This window comes from Rutidosis leptorrhynchoides, chromosome 1, assembly GCF_046630445.1.
Source record: "Rutidosis leptorrhynchoides isolate AG116_Rl617_1_P2 chromosome 1, CSIRO_AGI_Rlap_v1, whole genome shotgun sequence".
NCBI classification, from domain to species: domain Eukaryota; kingdom Viridiplantae; phylum Streptophyta; class Magnoliopsida; order Asterales; family Asteraceae; genus Rutidosis; species Rutidosis leptorrhynchoides.
The window spans coordinates 530159953-530186241 of record NC_092333.1 but is presented as its reverse complement, the minus strand read 5'-3'; positions in this window follow the sequence as shown (position 1 = coordinate 530186241).

The following is a 26289-nucleotide window of genomic DNA, read 5'->3' as shown; positions in this document are numbered from 1 at the left end:
TAAACGGTAAAACCCCCCCTTTATAATAATAATATTACTTATATATATTTTTGTATTTTTATAAAAGTAAACTAATATAGCGTTAAGCTTTGTTTAAAGATTTTCCCTGTGGAACGAACCGGACTTACTAAAAACTACACTACTGTACGATTAGGTACACTGCCTATAAGTGTTGTAGCAAGGTTTAAGTATATCCATTCTCTAAATAAATAAATATCTTGTTTAAAATTGTATCGTATTTAATAGTATTTCTTGTAAAATTTAATAGCTATTTTATATACACTCCGCTACCACATCAAGTATTTTTGGCGCCGCTGCCGGGGAACTCTTAAACGCCGGAAGCGCAACGCTAATATTAATTAAAAAAAATATTTTTAGTTTACTTTTATTAAAATTCGTTTTTATAAAAATACGTTTTAAATATTCGAAAATATAAAAAGAAAAACAAAAATATAAGTATTTTTAAGATTTTGTTAAATATTTAAGTTTTATAAAGTTTCTTTATTTTTATATAAGTTTTATTTAAGTATTTTGTTTTTATTTAAAACATATAAAAAAAATTTAATATATATAAATCTATTTTTAAGATATTTTTAAAATTATAAAGTAGTTCTATTTTTATTTAAGTTTTTAAATATAAGTTTTTATTATATAAATATTTAGATTTTAAAACAGAAAAATATAAAACAGAAAAAAAAAAAAGGTCAAATTTTGAACTGTACCAGAGTTGAATTTTGGAACCCCGCGACTCGCGGGGTTTGCTGCTTGGAATACCGCAACTCGCGGAGCCTTCTGACACAGGCACACAGCAACCCTAATTTGGCATTTATTACGGAATTTTAATTATTATTATTAATTAATTAGTATTTAGGGTTAATTAATTTATTATTTAGTTTAAAGATTTAATTAATTTGTAATAATTATTTTTAATTAGTTTTATTTATTTAAAATTAATAGTTTTAATAAATAAATAATATAAAAATAATATTTTTATAAAAATTGTACTTTTTACAACTTTTTTTATATTTTTATATTTTGTTCCTTTTTAATCGTTTTAGCGTAATATTTGTATTTTTAGCTCATATTTAGTTTTAAACTTAGTTTTTGCCATAGTTATTTTTACTTCTAGATTTTTAGGCTTTGCCGTAGAATTCCTTAAGTGCTTTTTCTTTAGACTAAGATTTAGGTACTTTAGAATTTTGCGACGCCTTTTTAAGTTTTAGTTTCTTTTTAAGTTATTTTCATTTGGGATTTAGTTTTTCCTGTAAGCTTTAATATTTTTAGACGACTTTTACCTATGTATCAATTATCATTCCAATTAGTAATCTTAATTTGCGATTATAATTTTAAGTTAGTTGTAGTAATAAGGTTAGGTTAGTCAAGTATTTTTTTAGTTTTATAAGTTTCTTTTATTTTTCCGTCACCTTTTATTTTTCAACCATTTTTCTTTTTCGACCTTTTTCGACGAACTCTTTTTCTTTCTTATTTCTCGCTATTCTAGTTTTAGGACATAGATTTTTAATCTACTTCTTATCTAAATTTCTTAAAATTACGAAAATTTATTTTAAGTGGTTAAATTAATAGACATCAAAATTTTCTGGTTCGTAGTAATAGTTGGATTTGTACGTGGACCGGGTTATTGGAGCCAAACAGTCCTCAATTATATTGAGACCAAACGAATACTGCCCCTCTGCTGCATCTTTTGGCTATTCGAAACGTGGGCAAAATCAGAAAAGTCTATTGATTGGATAACTTATTATAATTTTTCTTTCCTTTTAAAAACTAATAGGATATTCAGTGAATGCACCGAGCAAGACGTTCACCACCTTTTGTACGTTCACCACCTGTAACTAGATCAAGACATTTAGCAAATATTACCACCGTTGATTTTTCTTTAGAATCGTCATCCAGTCGACCAAGTACTCCAGTTCAAATTTCCGATAATCCATTTTTTGAACCCGACCTCACAATTGAGAATCTGGAGAATATTCAAGGACGATTCGTAGATCTTGAACCATTAAATTTTCCTTCGGAACCACCAATCATTCAAACAGAGATTGTTGAGGAACGAACCATTAAATCAGAATCCTCTAGTGATTCCAATTCAACAAATTCAATTATGGAGAATCTGGAACCTTTAAGTATGGAAGACCGAATGAGAGCTAAACGCACTGGCCAAGGTCACGCAATTACTCATCCAGACATTAATGCGCCAGATTATGAAATTAAAGGACAAATTCTACACATGGTGACTAATCAATGCCAATTTAGTGGTGCGCCGAAGGAAGATCCAAATGAACATCTACGTACCTTTAATAGGATCTGCACACTATTTAAAATAAGAGAAGTGGAGGATGAACAGATATATCTCATGTTATTTCCCTGGACTTTAAAGGGAGAAGCCAAAGATTGGTTGGAATCGTTACCTGAAGGGGCGATTGATACATGGGACGTTTTAGTTGAAAAATTTCTTAAGCAATTCTTTCCGGCATCTAAAGCCGTAAGACTTCAAGGAGAAATTGTTACGTTCACACAGAAACCGAATGAAACTCTATATGAGGCGTGGACAAGATTTGGAAAGTTATTAAGAGGATGTCCGCAACATGGTTTAGATACCTGTCAAATAGTACAAATATTCTACCAAGGATGCGACATCACTACAAGGAAAGACATAGATATAGCAGCTGGTGGTTCTATTATGAAGAAAACCGAAACTGATGCTTACAAAATTATTGATAACACTGCTTCCCATTCACATGAGTGGCACCAAGAAAAAGATATCGTTAGATCATCTAAAGCAGCTAGAGCCGATTCTAGCCATGACTTAGATTCCATTTCCGCAAAGATAGATGCTGTGGAGAGACGAATGGAAAAGATGACTAAGGATATTCACTCAATACGAATTAGTTGTGAGCAGTGTGGAGGACCACATTTGACAAAAGATTGTCTCAGTATTGAATTAACAATAGAACAAAGAGAGAATATTTCATACATAAACCAAAGGCCTGGAAATAATTATCAGAATAATTATCAACCGCCAAGACCTATTTACAATCAAAACCAGAATTATAACAGAAATATTCCATACAACAATCAACAAGGTCCTAGCAATCAACAAGTATCCAATAATAATTACAATCAGCAAAGACCTAATTTTCAAAACAAACCACCACAACAAACCGATGATAAAAAGCTGAATTTAGAAGATATGATGACGAAGCTAGTTGAGACTCAAACGCAGTTTTTCACATCTCAGAAACAAACCAATGAACAAAATGCTCAAGCATTTAGAAATCAACAAGCTTCTATTCAAAATCTGGAACAAGAAGTAAGTAACCTAGCAAGGTTAATAGGCGAAAGAAAACCGGGAAGTCTACCTAGTGATACAAATGCTAACCCCCGGAATGAAACAGCTAAAGTCATTACCACAAGAAGTGGTACAACGCTTAAACCTCCTGAAATACCTGTAACTTCTGATGAAGCTATTCCTACTCCACAAGAACCACAACCTGATCAAGATAAGGAAAAAGAACCGGTAGTTGAAAAGGTTAATGAAGATAACACAGTTAAGGCTAAACCTTATGTTAAACCATACCAACCACCACTTCCTTACCAGAGTAAAATGAAGAAAGAGAAACTTGAAGCCGAGCAATCCAAATTCTTGGATATGTTTAAACAGATAAATGTAAATCTTCCTTTCATTGATGTGATTTCAGGAATGCCTAGATATGCTAAATTCTTGAAAGATCTAATCTCAAATAGAAAGAAAATGGAAGAACTCTCGGCTGTTACTATGAATGCTAATTGTTCAGCAGTGCTGTTGAATAAGATACCAGAAAAACTATCTGATCCAGGAAGTTTCACAATTCCATGTTTTCTGGGTAGTCTTAGTTCAATAGAAGCATTGGCAGACTTAGGTGCTAGTATAAATCTAATGCCGTATTCACTATACGCTAAACTAGACCTTGGAGAATTGAAACCAACCAGAATAAGCATACAACTAGCCGATAGATCAATAAAATATCCTAGAGGGATAATGGAGAACATGCTAGTTAAAGTTGGTACTTTAGTATTTCCAGTAGATTTTGTTGTTCTGGACATGGAAGAAGATTCTCAAGTTCCTCTCACATTAGGAAGACCATTCTTAAACACGGCTAAAGCAATGATAGACGTGTTCGGTAAGAAACTGACCCTAAGTATAGAGGATGAGAGTGTTACCTTTTCAGTTGATAGAGCAATGCAACAACCGCAATCTGCAGATGATACATGTTATTATATTCAAACTATAGATGCACATGCAGAATTGTTAGAAGAATTTCCAGAATTACAAGGAACAGGAGAATGTTCTTTAGGAGAAGGTAATGAACCAATTGATGAAGCTGAAATGTTAGCTACACTTATAGCTAATGGATATGAACCAACAACAGAAGAAATTCAAATGCTAAAAGAAGAAGACAGATATCGATACAAATCATCGATAGAAGAACCTCCGAAATTAGAGTTAAAGCCACTTCCAAACCATTTGGAATACGCTTATTTACATGGTGAATCTGAATTACCTGTAATAATATCGTCTTCTCTTACTGAAAATGAGAAATCACAACTCATTTCTGTGTTGAAAGCTCATAAACCAGCCATTGCATGGAAGATTCATGATATTAAAGGAATAAGTCCTTCGTATTGCACACATAAAATCCTTATGGAAGAAGGTCATAAAACGTATGTGCAACGCCAACGAAGACTAAATCCTAATATGCAAGATGTAGTTAAGAAAGAGATTATTAAACTGCTAGATGCAGGTCTAATTTATCCAATCTCTGATAGTCCATGGGTAAGCCCAGTTCAATGCGTGCCTAAGAAGGGTGGCATGACTGTCATTACAAATGAGAAAAATGAGCTTATTCCTACTAGGACTGTAACAGGATGGCGTGTGTGTATTGATTATAGAAAATTAAATGACGCCACCAGAAAAGATCACTTTCCCTTACCTTTCATAGATCAAATGTTGGAAAGATTAGCCGGAAATAGTTACTATTGTTTTCTAGATGGATTTTCCGGATATTTTCAAATTCCAATAGCACCCGAAGATCAAGAGAAAACCACATTCACGTGCCCTTATGGTACTTTTGCTTACAAACGCATGCCATTTGGACTTTGCAACGCCCCTGCAACCTTTCAAAGGTGCATGATGGCGATTTTCCACGACATGATAGAAGAATGCATGGAAGTTTTCATGGATGACTTTTCAGTCTTCGGTGATACATTTGAATCATGTCTAGTTAATCTGGAACGAATGCTTATTAGATGCGAACAATCAAATCTAGTACTTAATTGGGAGAAATGCCATTTTATGGTTAAAGAAGGCATTCTTCTTGGTCATAAAATTTCAAACGAAGGAATTGAAGTGGATAGAGCTAAAGTAGATGTAATTGCTAAACTTCCACATCCCACCAATGTTAGAGGAGTTAGGAGTTTTCTAGGGCATGCCGGTTTTTACCGACGTTTCATAAAATATTTTTCTAAAATTGCCACTCCTATGAATAAACTCCTAGAAAAAGATGCTCCATTCATCTTTTCAGATGAGTGTATCAAATCTTTTAATATTCTTAAAGAGAAACTCACTAATGTGCCGATCATGATAACACCAAATTGGAATCTACCATTTGAACTAATGTGCGATGCAAGTGATTTTGCAATGGGAGCCGTTTTAGGACAAAGGATTGAAAAACGATTTCAACCTATATATTATGCTAGTAAGACGTTACAAGGAGCACAAACGAACTATACAACTACTGAAAAAGAACTCCTTGCTATTGTCTTTGCTTTTGACAAATTTTGATCATATCTCGTTCTAGCAAAAACGTTGGTCTATACCGACCATTCTGCTCTTAGATACCTATTTTCAAAACAAGATGCTAAACCAAGATTAATCTGTTGGATCTTACTCTTACAAGAGTTTGATATTGAAATCCGAGATAAAAGAGGAGCAGAAAATCTCGCCGCTGATCATCTTTCTCGTCTTGAAAATCCTGAGTTAGAAGTTCTAAATGAATCGGCCATAAAAGACAACTTTCCTGATGAATATCTATTGAAGATAGATTATAAAGAAATTCCATGGTTTGCAGGCTATGCAAACTACTTAGTTTGTGGATTGCTTGAAAAAGGATTATCGTACCAAAAACGAAAGAAATTCTTCAGTGATATAAAACACTATTTCTGGGAAGATCCACATTTGTTTAAAAGTTGTCCAGATGGAATAATACGCCGATGTATATTTGGAGATGAAGCTAGTAAAATTTTAAACCATTGTTACACAGGACCAACAGGAGGTCATTATGGGCCTCAACTAACAGCAAGAAAAGTTTATGATGCTGGATTCTATTGGCCTACAACTTACAAAGACGCACACCTTCTTTGCAAATCCTGTGAAGCTTGTCAAAGGGCCGGAAAAATAAGTCAACGTGATGAAATGCCACAAAATGTCATCCAAGTATGTGAAGTATTTGACATTTGGGGTATTGACTTTATGGGTCCATTTCCAAAATCTCATAATAATCTATATATACTCGTAGCCATTGATTATGTATCTAAATGGGCGGAAGCACAAGCTCTCCCAACTAACGATGCACGAGTTGTAGTCAACTTTTTAAAACGTCTTTTTGCAAGGTTTGGAACACTGAAAGCTTTAATAAGTGATCGGGGTACTCATTTCTGTAATAATCAACTTGAGAAAGTTCTTAAAAGATATGGAGTAACTCATAAAATCTCCACCGCATATCATCCACAAACAATTGGACAAGTTGGAAATACCAACCGAGCTTTAAAACGTATTCTAGAGAAAACCGCAGGATCAAATCCGAAGGAATGGTCCATTAAATTGGAGGATGCACTCTGGGCTTTTAGAACAGCCTACAAAACTCCAATTGGAACCACACGTTTTAGACTTGTTTATGGAAAAGCATGTCATCTTCCAGTAGAAATTGAACACAAAGCATTTTGGGCTTTGAAGACATGTAATCTTGATTTACATGAAGCCGGACGTCTACGATTAAGTCAACTAAACGAATTAGAAGAATTAAGACATGAAGCATACGATAATTCGTTAATCTATAAGGAAATAACGAAGAAATGGCATGATAAAAGAATCAGAAGTTCAAAAGAATTTAAAGAAGGAGACAGAGTTCTTCTTTTCAATTCACGATTCAAGCTATTTCCTGGAAAATTAAAATCAAGATGGTCTGGACCATTCATAGTCAAAAGAGTTTTCCCATACGAAACGATAGAATTGATAAATTCAAATGGGATTGAATTTAAAGTTAATGGTCACAGAGTTAAACACTACATAGATAGTCCGATGGAAGTCGACAACGAAGTTAATCACAATTTCGACACCACAGCTAACTAAGTGTGGGGAGAATCAAGTCTTTAAAGGATAATATGTATTTCTATTAGAGTTAGATTGTCTGTTTTCGTGTAGTTCTCGAAAATGGAACCCGAATGGTCTTTCCCTAGCAGACCCTAAAGAACTAGTCTTCTCCCCCCATTCTGAATTTTTATTTTTTTAGGTTTTTACAAAATGAAGACTGCCTGTGAACTAAACCATGGTCTAATGCTACACGCTTTAATCACTAAACGTAATAATGACACACTACCAAGTGAAATAGTATCAGTAATCAGAGAAAGATTGGACGAAGTTAGAAAAGAATCCAGATGCGAAGATAATAAGTTACAATTTGGTAAAGGAAAATCAAAATCCGCAGCGAAAAGAAGAGCACGACACCTAGAAAGATGTCACAAATGCAGAAAATGGTCACATGAAGGTAAATGTTCAAATAATCAAACCTATTCAAATACCAAATTTGTTACTTTATGCAGAGACGGACCGTTCGTATGTTTAGAAGAAAAGACACTGAATGCTCGAGGTTACGCCTATGTAGCCATGGAAAACCAATTAAACCGACTATCTTATGAATGGGATAGATCATATAACTAAGAATACTATCTCACAGGTAAGTTTGTACAGTTTTTATTTATTTAATTTTTATTTTTAACCTTTTGATAATAAACGCTAATTTGTTCGCTATAAAGTATTAAAATGGTATTGAAAAAAATTAGGTTTGGCGACCAAAATTATTGATATCATTCAAAAATTTATTACATCACTGCGAAATTTAACGTTTATTCTTAAGGTATAAATATCTTTAAACAATCAACCCAAAATATTTCAAAAATTCGTCATGAGTTAAATTAGGTCTTGGAACCGAAATTACTTTACCGAAAAGAGGGGTGCATATTTTTGATAATATTTGATTGATTAAAGTGGGATAAAAAGCCAAAAAGATTTTTAATTTTATTTTTACCATGTTTTTAAAATTAATATTTAAATCTTAAATTAATATTGTAAACTTTGTAAAAACAATATTTTTAAAATTGTAAATATTTGAAAAATTAATATAAGTTTGGTGTGAATTTATAATATGAATTTTTAAATTAAGTTAGGTGTGAATTTTTAATTTTTAAAATATGAATTTTTAATTTTATGCATTTCAAATTTTAAGTTTGGTGTGAATTTTTAATATTAATTTTGAATTTTATATTTAAGTTGTGTGATTTTAAAAACAAAAAATTTACTTTATTTTATTAAGTTAAAAATATGATTTTTAAAATTCGTCGTAAGTTGAAGACTAGGTCTTTGAACCAAAATTGCTTTACCCAAGGGAGGGACGAGAACTTTTATTATCATTATTTTTAATCTTATTGAATTAAAGTATGCCAAAAACATTAAAAAAAAACCCAAAAATCTTAGCTTTTAAAACAATCGCTACAAAAAGACAAATTTTAAAATTTTGTCGAAGGACGGACTAGGACATCGATCCGAAACAACCTCGTCCTAAATAACAAGGGAAACAAAATTTTAAAATTAATTACTCAATTGTTTTAATTAGTATAAGATATAAAAAAAAAACCAAACTCCGCGACTCGCGGAGTTTGAAGGTCCAAACACCGCGACTCGCGGAGGGACCTAATTACAGAAAAAAAATAAAACGCAAAGAACTGATCAGTCCACACTACCACCCACACATACAGCGAAATACTGCCGAAAAAACCCGAAAAAAACAACCCCAAAATCACAATTTTTAACCGTTAATCATCAAATCTTTTACTAAAATCATGTTGAGAAGGATGCTATCAAGGAATTACTCAAGAAAAACGGTAAATTTCTACACCTAAACACCATTTAATCCGAAAATTAGTGTTCTTGAGCAATTTTTTCCCCAATTTGATTTTGATGTTTTTTAGTGTAATTATGCTTAAATTGTTTATGTATTATGCTTGTATAACCTAGATTGATGCTATTTAACATGATTAGAAGCCTTAAACTTCAAATTTTGAGTAATCTAGGGTTTGTGTTCTTGAGCAATTTGGGGCTTTTTGATATAAACAGGTTATGGCCGATTTTTGTCATGAATTGTTGCTAAATTAAGTAGTGTAACATGTTTAGGTAGTTAAATGATCCAAACTTTGAGTCTAAACATGATTTTGAGAATTAAAGTGGACTTTTTCAAGTTTAAAAATTCATGAACTTGATTTTTGAGAGATAATGCCATTTGAAACTTGTTTAATTGCTAGTGATGATTATTTTGACATGTTATTTGAGTTAAATGCTTATGAACTTGGCGAACATTTTCGTATATGCTTATTTGAAAAAGTGTAGATTTGATAAAAATATGAAAATGAGCTTAAGTTTGATATAAATTGATCATGTCATTGTAATTATTTTGATTGATGATTTTGCTGACACTAATGCATATTTGGATGCACAAAAATTGTGTTTGATGTGTTTTGCAGACTGAAAGGGGTGAATCTTCATCCCAAGCTCGCAATGCTCCTGCTGAGAATGCGGAACAACAGGAGGTGGATAACTTCTACAAGCAAGATATACCTCATCCAGTCATGACATTTTCTGATATGCACTTGGAAGATTTGCACCCGAACCTGAGATTTGACAGACTTTGGATAGATTATCCAAAATACCAAAGGGGTTTGCATACTCTTCATTCTAAAGTTGTTGAGGTACCGAGGGTCATAGAATGGGGACCATTAGAAGCTGTAGAATTGGCCGGGCCAATTAGGGAATTACTTGCACAGAGGTATGGTAATTCTACTTTTGACGACTGGGTACGTTTATTCACCATGCGTAGACCTGTATATAAAGTATGGTGTGAAGAATTGTTGTGTAGTATAGAATTAAATGATCGGGTAGCTAGTTTAACCAATCGATCTTTTATTAAATTTTTGTTAGGAGGTTCGATGCGCCACATGTCTTTACTAGACATGGCTCAGGCTTTACGTATATATACTCCTGAGGAGTTAGCATCTGCCGATTGTAGAGGGTTGATACTAAATGGTAGAAAGATAGATGAAAATTTTGATACACACGGTGTATGGAGTCAAATGACAAGCCATCACCGATTCAAAGGGGGAAATTACTCTTATTTGGATATAGATAGAGCTGAATTAAGAGTAATTCATAGGTTTTTAGCTAATTCGATTACACAAAGAGGTAAGAACAAGGAAAAGGTAAATTAACAGGATTTGTTTTACCATATGTGTATTCGAGACCCACAAAGCGTTGTAAGTATACCTTATTGTGTAGGTTATTATTTATCAGCTATGGTTAGGGGGATGAGACCGCATAGCATAATAGGAGGTGGTATTTTTATTACTTTGATTGCTGAATATCTCGGTGTGGATATAAGTCGGGGGGGATTATTAGTCGAGGAACCAGAACCCCGCGATACAATAGGTTTAAATGTATACCATGGTGCGAAAGTTTTGAAGAGGCGAAATAACGCCGCAGTACAATACCATGGTAGACATCCACAGGTTGAGCGAAACCAACAGCAAGGTAATGTAGGAGGGGGAAATGAAATGCAAGAAATGCAAAGGTTTATAGCTTCACAGGAGTACGAAAATGCTAGACAGAGAGCATTTGAAGATTGGCAAGTTCTTCAAAACCAAATCATAGCTCATTGCCAACATATAGGTAGAAACTATATTCCTACTCCAAAACCCATATTCCCTCCCTGGTCTATAGAGATGCAACCACCGTATCCTACGTATAACCCAGCCGAAGCATTCTATAGCACCTATGGTTATGCTTGGAACCCCTATTGGTATCAGTATCATCCCTAGTCTACTTAGTTTTATTTATTTTGTAATTTGTAATGTTGATACGTTTAATACTTATGTTAATATTGTAATAGTTTATATAATTTTCTAACTTTTATTCTTAGATTTTAATAATTTTTGAATGTGGGGTAATATACCAAACTTCAAAAATATGTATATATGTTTGCAGTTTATCTTATGTACATAACAGGGTAAAACAACGCATTTTCAAATACTGGCATTAAGTTCAGAAAAAGCAACTAATTTTGACGACAAGATGCAAAATATATGTGAAATAACAACAAGACGGAATGAACAAATGATGTGCACCATTTATCATTCAGCAAACAAACGCCAATATATTTGAAAACTTTGGTAAAAATTTAATCATTTTCACACAAATCACCCTCAATAATTTAAATTGTTACTGATTTCTTGCAAATGAGGGCATTGCAAGATCTTAAGTGTGGGAAGGGGTTAAATTCTTTCGGATTTTATAATTTTTATCTTAAACACTTGGTTACCATTAAAAATACTAGTAAAGCAGTAGTTGTATTAGAATCTAGTGCTCTCTGATAATAAATAACAGCCCTAGTCTTATATACTGACTACCCAATTCTAGTAAAAATTTTCAAAATTTTCATGAAAATGAACTCAAAATCATGTTTATACATATTTATGAACGATAAAACTAGGTTTTAACACCGAAATTATTGTAACCTCGGAAAGGACATAAATTGAGAAACAAACCAAAATGTTAAAATTCATTTAAAATGGAATAGAGGACAATAAAAAGGAAAATAAAAGCCAAGTGTGGGAAAATTCTCCAAGTTATTCAAAACATATATCACATATTTTTGTACAAATAACTGAAAATACTTTTGCTTTGGACTAAACTAAAAAGTTTTACCTGATTTACTGTAAGAAAGATGGATCTACACGATGAATCAATTCCATCATTAAAAGGAAGTAAAGTCTTCCGAAAAAGACACGCGCTTCTTGATTTAGGTCAAGAAGTTGTCGTCCAGACCAGCTGTAGGTTGACGAAAAATCTAGAAAAGTCATCACTAAAATCAGCAGGAAATCCACGGACCTCAGCATTAAACAGGGTCGCCAAGTGGTCAGATTTATCCTAACCATGAGAAGGATTTATCTCGTACAATGGGAGGGGTACCATGCAAATTATCTTGATAAGACTAATGAATCAGATCCCCAGAAAGGATAATCTCCTTAAAGACTAAAAATCAGCTTTTAAGCCTGATATTACTCAATCCTTGAGATTGACCTTAAAGATTGAGAATTACAAACTCATGGAATTCAATGATATCTAAACTCGAGCTTGAACGAGAAAATATTTTGATCAAAATTACAAACCGATTTGTTTTCTGAAAACCCTATTTTCAATGCGTTCATTACCATTGAACGTAAAATCCTAGGAATTCACCTAGAATTCATTAGGTCACCTGAACCAAATCGGGTGTCAACCGTAAGAACGGTGGTTGTATTGCATGGTCGAAGACAGGACCTTGTACCAGCCCGAAAAATCATAAGGGTGAGCTTTACTATTGCTCCTACCAAGGATAGTAATTGCGTCCGACACGTTATAGATCATAATTAAAAGCATGTCAGGGGACATTGCCTTAACAGTTGCTTGTTCAACGCTTTCCTTTACAACCGGACGGTAGTTTATCGAAAGGTAATATACGAGACAAGTAAACTGGACGTGTTGCTTTCCAAATACAAGGTTAGCAAGTGGGTGACACAAAACCGCAAGTTTTGAGCTAAAATTTTCAAATCTGAAACCCACCAAACCCACAAAAATATTTTGCAAACACCGGTGAAGGGTTATTCTGGAAAACTTATCTAGGGTAAAAACTAGATTTAATTTTCAAAAGATCAAATGTTTTCATAAAGATCCAATTTTCTTAATGGATCTAAATTTTTTATAGTCATGTGGGACTGTAAACCATATCGTTACTACCATTGTTTATACCGCCGTATAGAAATCACTGATGTACAAAGTGTGAAGAATAAAGAAGTGATTCTAGTATTTCAAGACGATATTGCTTGAGGACAAGCAACGCTCAAGTGTGGGAATATTTGATAATGCTAAAAACGAACATATATTTCATAGCATTATTCCTCAAGAAAGACAAGCTTTTAGTTGCAATTGTTCTATTTAAAAGTGATATTCGTTTAAATAATAAAAGGTGAAGACAAAAGACAGATTCGACGAATTGAAGACGCAAACGACCCAAAAGCTCAAAAGTACAAAATACAATCAAAGAGGTTCCAATTATTGATAAGAAACGTCTCGAAATTACAAGAGTACAAGATTCAAAACGCAAAGTACAAGATATTAAATTATACGCAAGGACGTTCGAAAATCCGGAACCGGGACATGAGTCAACTCTCAACGCTCGACGCAACGGACTAAAAATTACAAGTCAACTATGCACATAAATATAATATAATATTTAAATAATTCTTATAATTATTTATATATTATATAAATAAAATAAACCGTCGGCAAGAAAGACTCCAAGATGGAGTGAGCTGTATTTTCAAACTCCGCGACTCGCGGAGTTTGAAGGCAAAAAATGTCGCAAGTCGCGGAGTATACCTGAACTCAATTCCCTATAAAGCCAACCGAATTCTGATCATTTTTCATAACTCATATATCCATCTCTCTATCTATATCGTAATATTTATATTTATATTTTATATTTTAATTTTAATTTTAATCATAATTCTAATAATAAGGGTATGTTAGCGAATGTTGTAAGGGTGTAAGTCAAAATTCTGTCCGTGTAACGCTACGCTATTTTTAATCATTGTAAGTTATGTTCAACCTTTTTAATTTAATGTCTCGTAGCTAAGTTATTATTATGCTTATTTAAAACGAAGTAATCATGATGTTGGGCTAATTACTAAAATTGGGTAATTGGGCTTTGTACCATAATTGGGGTTTGGACAAAAGAATGACACTTGTGGAAATTAGACTATGGGCTATTAATGGGCTTTATATTTGTTTAACCAAATGATAGTTTGTTAATGTTAATATAAAGATTTACAATTGGGCGTCCCTATAAATTACCATATACACTCGATCGGACACGATGGGCGGGGTATTTATATGTACGAATAATCGTTCATTTAACCGGACACGGGAATGGATTAATAGCCACTAGAATAATTAAAACAGGGGTGAAATTATGTACAAGGACACTTGGTATAATTGATAACAAAATATTAAAACCTTGGGTTACACTCAGTCGACATCCTGGTGTAATTATTAAACAAAGTATTAAAATCTTGTTACAGTTTAAGTCCCCAATTAGTTGGAATATTTAACTTCGGGTATAAGGATAATTTGACGAGGACACTCGCACTTTATATTTATGACTGATGGACTGTTATGGATAAAAACCAGACGGACATATTAAATAATCCAGGACAAAGGACAATTAACCCATGGGTATAAAACTAAAATCAACACGTCAAACATCATGATTACGGAAGTTTAAATAAGCATAATTCTTTTATTTCATATTTAATTTCCTTTATTTTATATTTAATTACACTTCTAATTATCGCATTTTTATTGTTATTGTATTTAATTGCACTTTTAATTATCGTACTTTTTAATTATCGCAAGTTTATTTTATCGCACTTTTATTAATCGCAATTTCATTATCGTTATTTACTTTACGCTTTAAATTATGTCCTGTATTTATTTTTAATATTTTACATTTGGTTTTAACTGCGACTAAAGTTTTAAAATCGACAAACCGGTCATTAAACGGTAAAACCCCCCCTTTATAATAATAATATTACTTATATATATATTTGTATTTTTATAAAAGTAAACTAATATAGCGTTAAGCTTTGTTTAAAGATTTTCCCTGTGGAACGAACCGGACTTACTAAAAACTACACTACTGTATGATTAGATACACTGCCTATAAGTGTTGTAGCAAGGTTTAAGTATATCCATTCTCTAAATAAATAAATATCTTGTGTAAAATTCTATCGTATTTAATAGTATTTCTTGTAAAAATTTAATAGCTATTTTATATACACTCCGCTACCACATCAATATATCATATTAAGAGATATTCATACATGATAATATCATGATAATATAATAATTTAAAATCTCATTTGATATTATAAACATTGGGTTAACAACATTTAACAAGATCGTTAACCTAAAGGTTTCAAAACAACACTTACATGTAACGACTAACGATGACTTAACGACTCAGTTAAAATGTATATACATGTAGTGTTTTAATATGTATTTATACACTTTTGAAAGACTTCAATACACTTATCAAAATACTTCTACTTAACAAAAATGCTTACAATTACATCCTCGTTCAGTTTCATCAACAATTCTACTCGTATGCACCCGTATTCGTACTCGTACAATACACAGCTTTTAGATGTATGTACTATTGGTATATACACTCCAATGATCAGCTCTTAGCAGCCCATGTGATTCACCTAACACATGTGGGAACCATCATTTGGCAACTAGCATGAAATATCTCATAAAATTACAAAAATATGAGTAATCATTCATGACTTATTTACATGAAAACAAAATTACATATCCTTTATATCTAATCCATACACCAACGACCAAAAACACCTACAAACACTTTCATTCTTCAATTTTCTTCATCTAATTGATCTCTCTCAAGTTCTATCTTCAAGTTCTAAGTGTTCTTCATAAATTCTACAAGTTCTAGTTACATAAAATCAAGAATACTTTCAAGTTTGCTAGCTCACTTCCAATCTTGTAAGGTGATCATCCAACCTCAAGAAATCTTTGTTTCTTACAGTAGGTTATCATTCTAATACAAGGTAATAATCATATTCAAACTTTGGTTCAATTTCTATAACTATAACAATCTTATTTCAAGTGATGATCTTACTTGAACTTGTTTTCGTGTCATGATTCTGCTTCAAGAACTTCGAGCCATCCAAGGATCCGTTGAAGCTAGATCCATTTTTTTCTTTTCCAGTAGTTTTATCCAAGGAAATTAAGGTAGTAATGATGTTCATAACATCATTCGATTCATACATATAAAGCTATCTTATTCGAAGGTTTAAACTTGTAATCACTAGAACATAGTTTAGTTAATTCTAAACTTGTTCGCAAACAAAAGTTAATCCTTATAACTTGACTTTTAAAATCAACTAAACACATGTTATATATCTATATGATATGCTAACTTAATGATTTAAAACCTGGAAACACGAAAAACACCGTAAAACCGGATTTACGCCGTCGTAGTAACACCGCGGGCTGTTTTGGGTTAGTTAATTAAAAACTATGATAAACTTTGATTTAAAAGTTGTTATTCTGAGAAAATGATTTTTATTATGAACATGAAACTATATCCAAAAATTATGGTTAAACTCAAAGTGGAACTATGTTTTCTAAAATGGTCATCTAGACGTCGTTCTTTCGACTGAAATGACTACCTTTACAAAAACGACTTGTAACTTATTTTTCCGACTATAAACCTATACTTTTTCTGTTTAGATTCATAAAATAGAGTTCAATATGAAACCATAGCAATTTGATTCACTCAAAACGGATTTAAAATGAAGAAGTTATGGGTAAAACAAGATTGGATAATTTTTCTCATTTTAGCTACGTGAAAATTGGTAACAAATCTATTCCAACCATAACTTAATCAACTTGTATTGTATATTATATAATCTTGAGATACCATAGACACGTATACAATGTTTCGACCTATCATTTAGACACATCTATATATATTTCGGAACAACCATAGACACTCTATATGTGAATGTTGGAGTTAGCTATACAGGGTTGAGGTTGATTCCAAAATATATATAGTTTGAGTTGTGATCAATATTGAGATACGTATACACTGGGTCGTGGATTGATTTAAGATAATATTTATCGATTTATTTCTGTACATCTAACTGTGGACAACTAGTTGTAGGTTACTAACGAGGACAGCTGACTTAATAAACTTAAAACATCAAAATATATTAAAAGTGTTGTAAATATATTTTGAACATACTTTGATATATATATATATATATATATATATATATATATATATATATATATATATATATATATATATATATATATATATATATTGTTATAGGTTCGTGAATCAACCAGTGGCCAAGTCTTACTTCCCGATGAAGTAAAAATCTGTGAAAGTGAGTTATAGTCCCACTTTTAAAATCTAATATTTTTGGGATGAGAATACATGCAGGTTTTATAAATGATTTACAAAATAGACACAAGTACGTGAAACTACATTCTATGGTTGAATTATCGAAATCGAATATGCCCCTTTTTATTAAGTCTGGTAATCTAAGAATTAGGGAACAGACACCCTAATTGACGCGAATCCTAAATATAGATCTATTGGGCCTAACAAACCCCATCCAAAGTACCGGATGCTTTAGTACTTCAAAATTTATATCATATCCGAAGGGTGTCCCGGAATGATGGGGATATTCTTATATATGCATCTTGTTAATGTCGGTTACCAGGTGTTCACCATATGAATGATTTTTATCTCTATGTATGGGATGTGTATTGAAATATGAAATCTTGTGGTCTATTATTATGATTTGATATATATAGGTTAAACCTATAACTCACCAACATTTTTGTTGACGTTTTTAGCATGTTTATTCTCAGGTGATTATTAAGAGCTTCCGCTGTCGCATACTTAAATAAGGATGAGATTTGGAGTCCATGCTTGTATGATATTGTGTAAAAACTGCATTCAAGAAACTTATTTTGTTGTAACATATTTGTATTGTAAACCATTATGTAATGGTCGTTTGTAAACAGAATATTTTAGATTATCATTATTTGATAATCTACGTAAAGCTTTTTAAACCTTTATTGATGAAATAAAGGTTATGGTTTGTTTTTAAAATGAATGCAGTCTTTGAAAAACGTCTCATATAGAGGTCAAAACCTCGCAACGAAATCAATTAATATGGAACGTTTTTAATCAATAAGAACGGGACATTTCAGTTGGTATCCGAGCGTTGGTCTTAGAGAACCAGAATTTTACATTAGCGTATCTTATAGAGTTTGTTAGGATGCATTAGTGAGTCTGGACTTCGACCGTGTTTACTTGAAAAATGATTGATTAACAAATTTTGTTGAAAACTATATATTTTTAACATGTGAATATTATGTGATATATTAATCTCTTAACGCGATTGATATTATGTGATAGATGTCTACCTCTAGAACAAGTCCCATTGACTCACCTAATAATAATGAAGAGTCAAATGTAAATTGGAATGATTCGTGGACTGATTCACAAGTTCCCGAAGAGGAACCGGAAGAAGAATCGGAACCGGAAGAAGAATCGGAACCGGAAGAAGAATCGGAACCGGATGAAGAAATAGAACCGGTGGGGGAAATAATAAAACGGTTAAGTAAAAGAAAAGCCTCAACCAACCGACCAAGGTTAATTATGGTCAATGGTATTTCCGCCAGGAAGCAAAATATTAGGAGGATTACCAATTCTCCGATGAATCGGATTCCGACGAGAATTCCGATGATGTTATAGAAATTACCCCAACTGAATTTAAAAAGGCAAAAGAAAATAATAAGGGAAAGGGCATAAAATAGAGAAATCTAATTCCAACCCCGATGAACTTTATATGTATCGTCAACCCCCGAAGTCCTTAAGTTGTAACAATGATCCGGGAACCTCTAAACCACCAGGTTTTTCTAAACCAATGTGGAAAACGACGGCTCGTATTAGGGGAACATCATATATCCCTAGAAACTTGGTAAAACGAACCAAAACCGAAAGAAGAAGAAGAAACAAGCGAGTCGGAATAAGATAGTTGTATTCGTGTGGTGTAATATATGTTAATATAGTGTGCTTATGCTCTATGATATATGTAAAAATTGCTTGTATTAATAAGTATTTTTTTTTATGAATCTAACTCTTGTCTATTTTACAGTATAAAAACACAAAATGGATAGACAACCCAATATTTTAAGAGACCTACCCGGAGACATGATTGATGAAATCTTGTCTAGATTCGGTCAGAATTCTTCGGCACAACTATTTAAGGCGAGATCAGTTTGTAAGACATTCGAAGAACGTTCCAAGAATGCCTTGGTTTATAAAAGGCTTTCGTTCGAAAGATGGGGGATATCACATTGGGAAATCCATAAGTTACGATGTGTTTACTTTGACGCATATATTGCGGGGAACCCAAATGCTATTTTACGCAATGGGTTAAAGAATTATTTTGACTCAATATATCCGAATATTGGACTTCGTGATTTAGAAAAAGCGGCTAACATGCAACATAAAGAAGCATGTTATGCTTACGGATTAGTAATGTTCGCTTCTCACCAAAGTGTAACAAGAACATCGGGCTACAACTATTAAACAAAACGTTCCCACAAGTGATGGAGTCGGTAATTGGGGTAAGAAATGAGGTTTTTAGATTGTTACGGGACTGTTGGACATTACGTAACCCTCGTCCCTTTGATGACGTTACAACACGCTGTCTTATCAACGGCCATAACGGTTATGTTCCACAAGACCAAGGATGGGAAGTAAATCCTAGTAAACCAGAATGCATGACTTGTTCTGGACGTATGAATTACGTGTCTTTATTGCCTTTGCTGAACGACTTGTGTACTAGCTAGAATTATCTTCACAACCATCTTGTATCAAATTTATTGTGTGCTATATTTCATGCTATATGTAAAATAAGCGGTATTGTAAGTTTGTAAAATATTGTGTAAAAGTTTGAACGCGAAATATTATTATAATCAGTTTTTATATAGAATTGTAGTAGTTGAATTGTATATTAGCTACTAAGTATGAACTTAACGGGTAGGTACTACCCGAATTTAAACTTATAAAACGCTAATATGAAGAAAAAGCTTTATAAATGAGTCATATTATGCTACGAAATACTATTAACTACTCTTAATATTCTGTATGATTAACTTGTTCCATTTGACTATTTTGAAGGAAATGGCACCGACTACTCGACACACCGTGAATATGAATGAAGAGGAATTCCGTACTTTTCTAGCTTCAAACATAGCTGCAGTACAGGCTGCGCTACATACCAACAATATCTTGGATCTAGCAGTACAGGAAATCGTTGTAGGATGCACCTACAAAGAATTCACTGCCTGCAAACCTTTAGAATTTGATGGAACCGAAGGACCGATCGGATTGAAACGGTGGACCGAGAAGGTCGAATCGGTGTTTGCCATAAGTAAGTGTACTGAAGAGGACAAAGTGAAGTACGCTACGCATACCTTCACAGGTTCTGCGTTAACATGGTGGAATACCTATCTAGAGCAAGTGGGACAAGACGATGCGTACGCACTACCGTGGTCAGCATTCAAGCACTTGATGAACGAGAAGTACCGTCCCAGAACCGAGGTCAATAAGCTCAAGACAGAACTTAGAGGGTTACGAACCCAAGGATTTGATATTACCACGTACGAAAGACGATTCACAGAATTGTGCCTATTGTGTCCGGGAGCATTCGAAGATGAGGAAGAGAAGATCGACGCGTTTGTGAAAGGATTACCGGAAAGAATCCATGAAGATATAAGTTCACACGAGCCCGCCTCCATACAACAGGCATGTAGAATGGCTCACAAACTAGTGAACCAGATTGAAGAAAGAATTAAAGAACAGACTGCTGAAGAGGCCAATGTGAAGCAAGTCAAAAGAAAGTGGGAGGAAAACGGTGATAAGAATCACCAATACAACAACAACAGCAATTACAACAATAATCGCAACAATTATCCCAACAATCGCAACATCAATCGCAACTACAACAAACGGCCAACAACAATAACAACAACAACAACAACAACAACAACAACAACAACAACAACAACAACAACAACAACAACAACAACAACAACAACAACAACAACAACAACAACAACAACAACAACAACAACAACAACAAGAAGAACAACAACAACAACAACAACAACAAGAACAACAACAACAACAACAACAACAACAACAACAACAACAACAACAACAACAACAACAACAACAACAACAACAACAACAACAACAACAACAACAACAACAACAACAACAACAACAACAACAACAACAACAACAACAACCAACAACAACAACAACAACAGCAACTACAAAAATCATCCCAACAACAATAATAACCGCAACAACAACAACAATCAGAAGCAGCTATGCCAAAGGTGTGAAAAGTATCACTCGGGGTTCTGCACCAAATTTTGCAACAAGTGTAAAAGAAATGGTCATAGCGCGGTGAAGTGTGAGGTCTACGGACCAGGGGTTAATAGAACGAAAGGAACAAATGGTGTCGAAACGAGTAATGGCGGAGCAAGTAGTGTCGGAGCAAGTTATGCCAATGTAGTTTGTTATAAATGTGGAAAACCGGGCCACATTATTAGAAATTGCCCGAACCAGGAGAACACGAATGGACAAGGCCGCGGAAAAGTTTTCAATATTAATGCGGCAGAGGTACAGGAAGACCCGGAGCTTGTTACGGGTACGTTTCTTATTGACAATAAATCTGCTTACGTTTTATTTGATTCGGGTGCGGATAGAAGCTATATGAGTAGAGATTTTTGTGCTAAATTAAGTTGTCCATTGACGCCTTTGGATAGTAAATTTTTACTCGAATTAGCAAATGGTAAATTAATTTCAGCAGATAATATATGTCGGAATCGAGAAATTAAACTGGTTAGCGAAACATTTAAGATTGACTTGATACCAGTAGAGCTAGGGAGTTTTGATGTGATAATCGGTATGGACTGGTTGAAAGAAGTGAAAGCAGAGATCGTTTGTTACAAAAATGCAATTCGCATTATACGAGAAAAAGGAAAACCCTTAATGGTGTACGGAGAAAAGGGCAACACGAAGCTACATCTTATTAGTAATTTGAAGGCACAAAAACTAATAAGAAAAGGTTGCTATGCTGTTCTAGCACACGTCGAGAAAGTACAAACTGAAGAAAAGAGCATCAATGATGTTCCCATTGCAAAAGAATTTCCCGATGTATTTCCGAAAGAATTACCGGGATTACCCCCACATCGATCCGTTGAATTTCAAATAGATCTTGTACCAGGAGCTGCACCAATAGCTCGTGCTCCTTACAAACTCGCACCCAGCGAGATGAAAGAACTGCAAAGCCAATTACAAGAACTTTTAGAGCGTGGTTTCATTCGACCAAGCACATCACCGTGGGGAGCTCCTGTTTTGTTTGTCAAGAAGAAAGATGGTACATTCAGGTTGTGTATCGACTACCGAGAGTTGAACAAACTTACCATCAAGAACCGCTACCCACTACCGAGAATCAACGACTTATTTGATCAACTACAAGGCTCGTCTGTTTATTCAAAGATTGACTTACGTTCCGGGTATCATCAAATGAGGGTGAAAGAAGATGATATTCCAAAGACTGCTTTCAGAACACGTTACGGTCATTACAGTTTATGGTCATGCCGTTTTGGTTTAACTAATGCACCAGCTGTGTTCATGGACCTTATGAACCGAGTGTGTGGACCATACCTTGACAAGTTTGTCATTGTTTTCATTGATGACATACTTATTTACTCAAAGAATGACCAAGAACACGGTGAACATTTGAGAAAGGTGTTAGAAGTATTGAGGAAGGAAGAATTGTACGCTAAGTTTTCAAAGTGTGCATTTTGGTTGGAAGAAGTTCAATTCCTCGGTCACATAGTGAACAAAGAAGGTATTAAGGTGGATCCGGCAAAGATAGAAACTGTTGAAAAGTGGGAAACCCCAAAAACTCCGAAACACATACGCCAGTTTTTAGGACTAGCTGGTTACTACAGAAGGTTCATCCAAGACTTTTCCAGAATAGCAAAACCCTTGACTGCATTAACGCATAAAGGGAAGAAATTTGAATGGAAGGATGAACAAGAGAAAGCGTTTCAGTTATTGAAGAAAAAGCTTACTACGGCACCTATATTGTCATTGCCTGAAGGGAATGATGATTTTGTGATTTATTGTGACGCATCAAAGCAAGGTCTCGGTTGTGTATTAATGCAATGAACGAAGGTGATTGCTTATGCGTCTAGACAATTGAAGATTCACGAACAAAATTATACGACGCATGATTTGGAATTAGGCGCGGTTGTTTTTGCATTAAAGACTTGGAGGCACTACTTATATGGGGTCAAAAGTATTATATATACCGACCACAAAAGTCTTCAACACATATTTAATCAGAAACAACTGAATATGAGGCAGCGTAGGTGGATTGAATTGTTGAATGATTATGACTTTGAGATTCGTTACCACCCGGGGAAGGCAAATGTGGTAGCCGATGCCTTGAGCAGGAAGGACAGAGAACCCATTCGAGTAAAATCTATGAATATAATGATTCATAATAACCTTACTACTCAAATAAAGGAGGCGCAACAAGGAGTTTTAAAAGAGGGAAATTTAAAGGATGAAATACCCAAAGGATCGGAGAAGCATCTTAATATTCGGGAAGACGGAACCCGGTATAGGGCTGAAAGGATTTAGGTACCAAAATTTGGAGATATGAGAGAAATGGTACTTAGAGAAGCTCATAAAACCAGATACTCAATACATCCTGGAACGGGGAAGATGTACAAGGATCTCAAGAAACATTTTTGGTGGCCGGGTATGAAAGCCAATGTTGCTAAATACGTAGGAGAATGTTTGACGTGTTCTAAGGTCAAAGCTGAGCATCAGAAACCATCAGGTCTACTTCAACAACCCGAAATCCTGGAATGGAAATGGAAAAACATTACCATGGATTTCATCACTAAATTGCCAAGGACTGCAAGTGGTTTTGATACTATTTGGGTAATAGTTGATCGTCTCACCAAATCAGCACACTTCCTACCAATAAGAGAAGATGACAAGATGGAGAAGTTAGCATGACTGTATTTGAAGGAAGTCGTCTCCAGACATGGAATACCAATCTCTATTATCTCTGATAGGGATGGCAGATTTATTTCAAGATTCTGGCAGACATTACAGCAAGTATTAGGAACTCGTCTAGACATGAGTACTGCCTATCATCCACAAACTGATGGGCAGAGGGAAAGGACGATACAAATGCTTGAAGACATGCTACGAGCATGTGTTATTGATTTCGGAAACAGTTGGGATCGACATCTACCGTTAGCAGAATTTTCCTACAATAACAGCTACCATTCAAGCATTGAGATGGCGCCGTTTGAAGCACTTTATGGTAGAAAGTGCAGGTCTCCGATTTGTTGGAGTGAAGTGGGGGATAGACAGATTACGGGTCCGGAGATTATACAAGAAACTACCGAGAAGATCATCCAAATTCAACAACGGTTGAAAACCGCCCAAAGTCGACAAAAGAGCTACGCTGACATTAAAAGAAAAGATATAGAATTTGAAATTGGAGAGATGGTCATGCTTAAAGTTGCACCTTGGAAAGGCGTTGTTCGATTTGGTAAACGAGGGAAATTAAATCCAAGGTATATTGGACCATTCAAGATTATTGATCGTGTGGGACCAGTAGCTTACCGACTTGAGTTACCTCAACAACTCGCGGCTGTACATAACACTTTCCACGTCTCGAATTTGAAGAAATGTTTTGCTAAAGAAGATCTCACTATTCCGTTAGATGAAATCCAAATCAACGAAAAACTCCAATTCATCGAAGAACCCGTCGAAATAATGGATCGTGAGGTTAAAAGACTTAAGCAAAACAAGATACCAATTGTTAAGGTTCGATGGAATGCTCGTAGAGGACCCGAGTTCACCTGGGAGCGTGAAGATCAGATGAAGAAGAAATACCCGCATCTATTTCCAGAAGATTCGTCAACACCTTCAACAGCTTAAAATTTCGGGACGAAATTTATTTAACGGGTAGGTACTGTAGTGACCCGAACTTTTCCATGTTTATATATATTAATTGAGATTGATATTTACATGATTAAATGTTTCCAACATGTTAAGCAATCAAACTTTTTAAGACTTGGTTAATTGAAATATATTTCATATAGACAATTGACCACCCAAGTTGACCGGTGATTCACGAACGTTAAAACTTGTAAAAACTATATGATGACATATATATGGATATATATATAATTAACATGATACTATGATAAGTAAACATATCATTAAGTATATTAACAATGAACTACATATGTAAAAACAAGACTACTAACTTAATGATTTTTAAACGAGACATATATGTAACGATTATCGTTGTAAAGACATTTAATGTATATATATCATATTAAGAGATATTCATACATGATAATATCATGATATCATGATAATATAATAATTTAAAATCTCATTTGATATTATAAACATTGGGTTAACAACATTTAACAAGATCGTTAACCTAAAGGTTTCAAAACAACACTTACATGTAACGACTAACGATGACTTAACGACTCAGTTAAAATGTTTATACATGTAGTGTTTTAATATGTATTTATACACTTTTGAAAGACTTAAATACACTTATCAAAATACTTCTACTTAACAAAAATGCTTACAATTACATCCTCGTTCAGTTTCATCAACAATTCTACTCGTATGCACCCGTATTCGTACTCGTACAATACACAGCTTTTAGATGTATGTACTATTGGTATATACACTCCAATGATCAGCTCTTAGCAGCCCATGTGTGTCACCTAACATATGTGGGAACCATCATTTGGCAACTAGCATGAAATATCTCATAAAATTACAAAAATATGAGTAATCATTCATGACTTATTTACATGAAAACAAAATTACATATCCTTTATATCTAATCCATACACCAACGACTAAAAACACCTAAAAACACTTTCATTCTTCAATTTTCTTCATCTAATTGATCTCTCTCAAGTTCTATCTTCAAGTTCTAAGTGTTCTTCATAAATTCTACAAGTTCTAGTTACATAAAATCAAGAATACTTTCAAGTTTGCTAGCTCACTTCCAATCTTGTAAGGTGATCATCCAACCTCAAGAAATCTTTTTTTCTTATAGTAGGTTATCATTCTAATACAAGGTAATAATCATATTCAAACTTTGGTTCAATTTCTATAA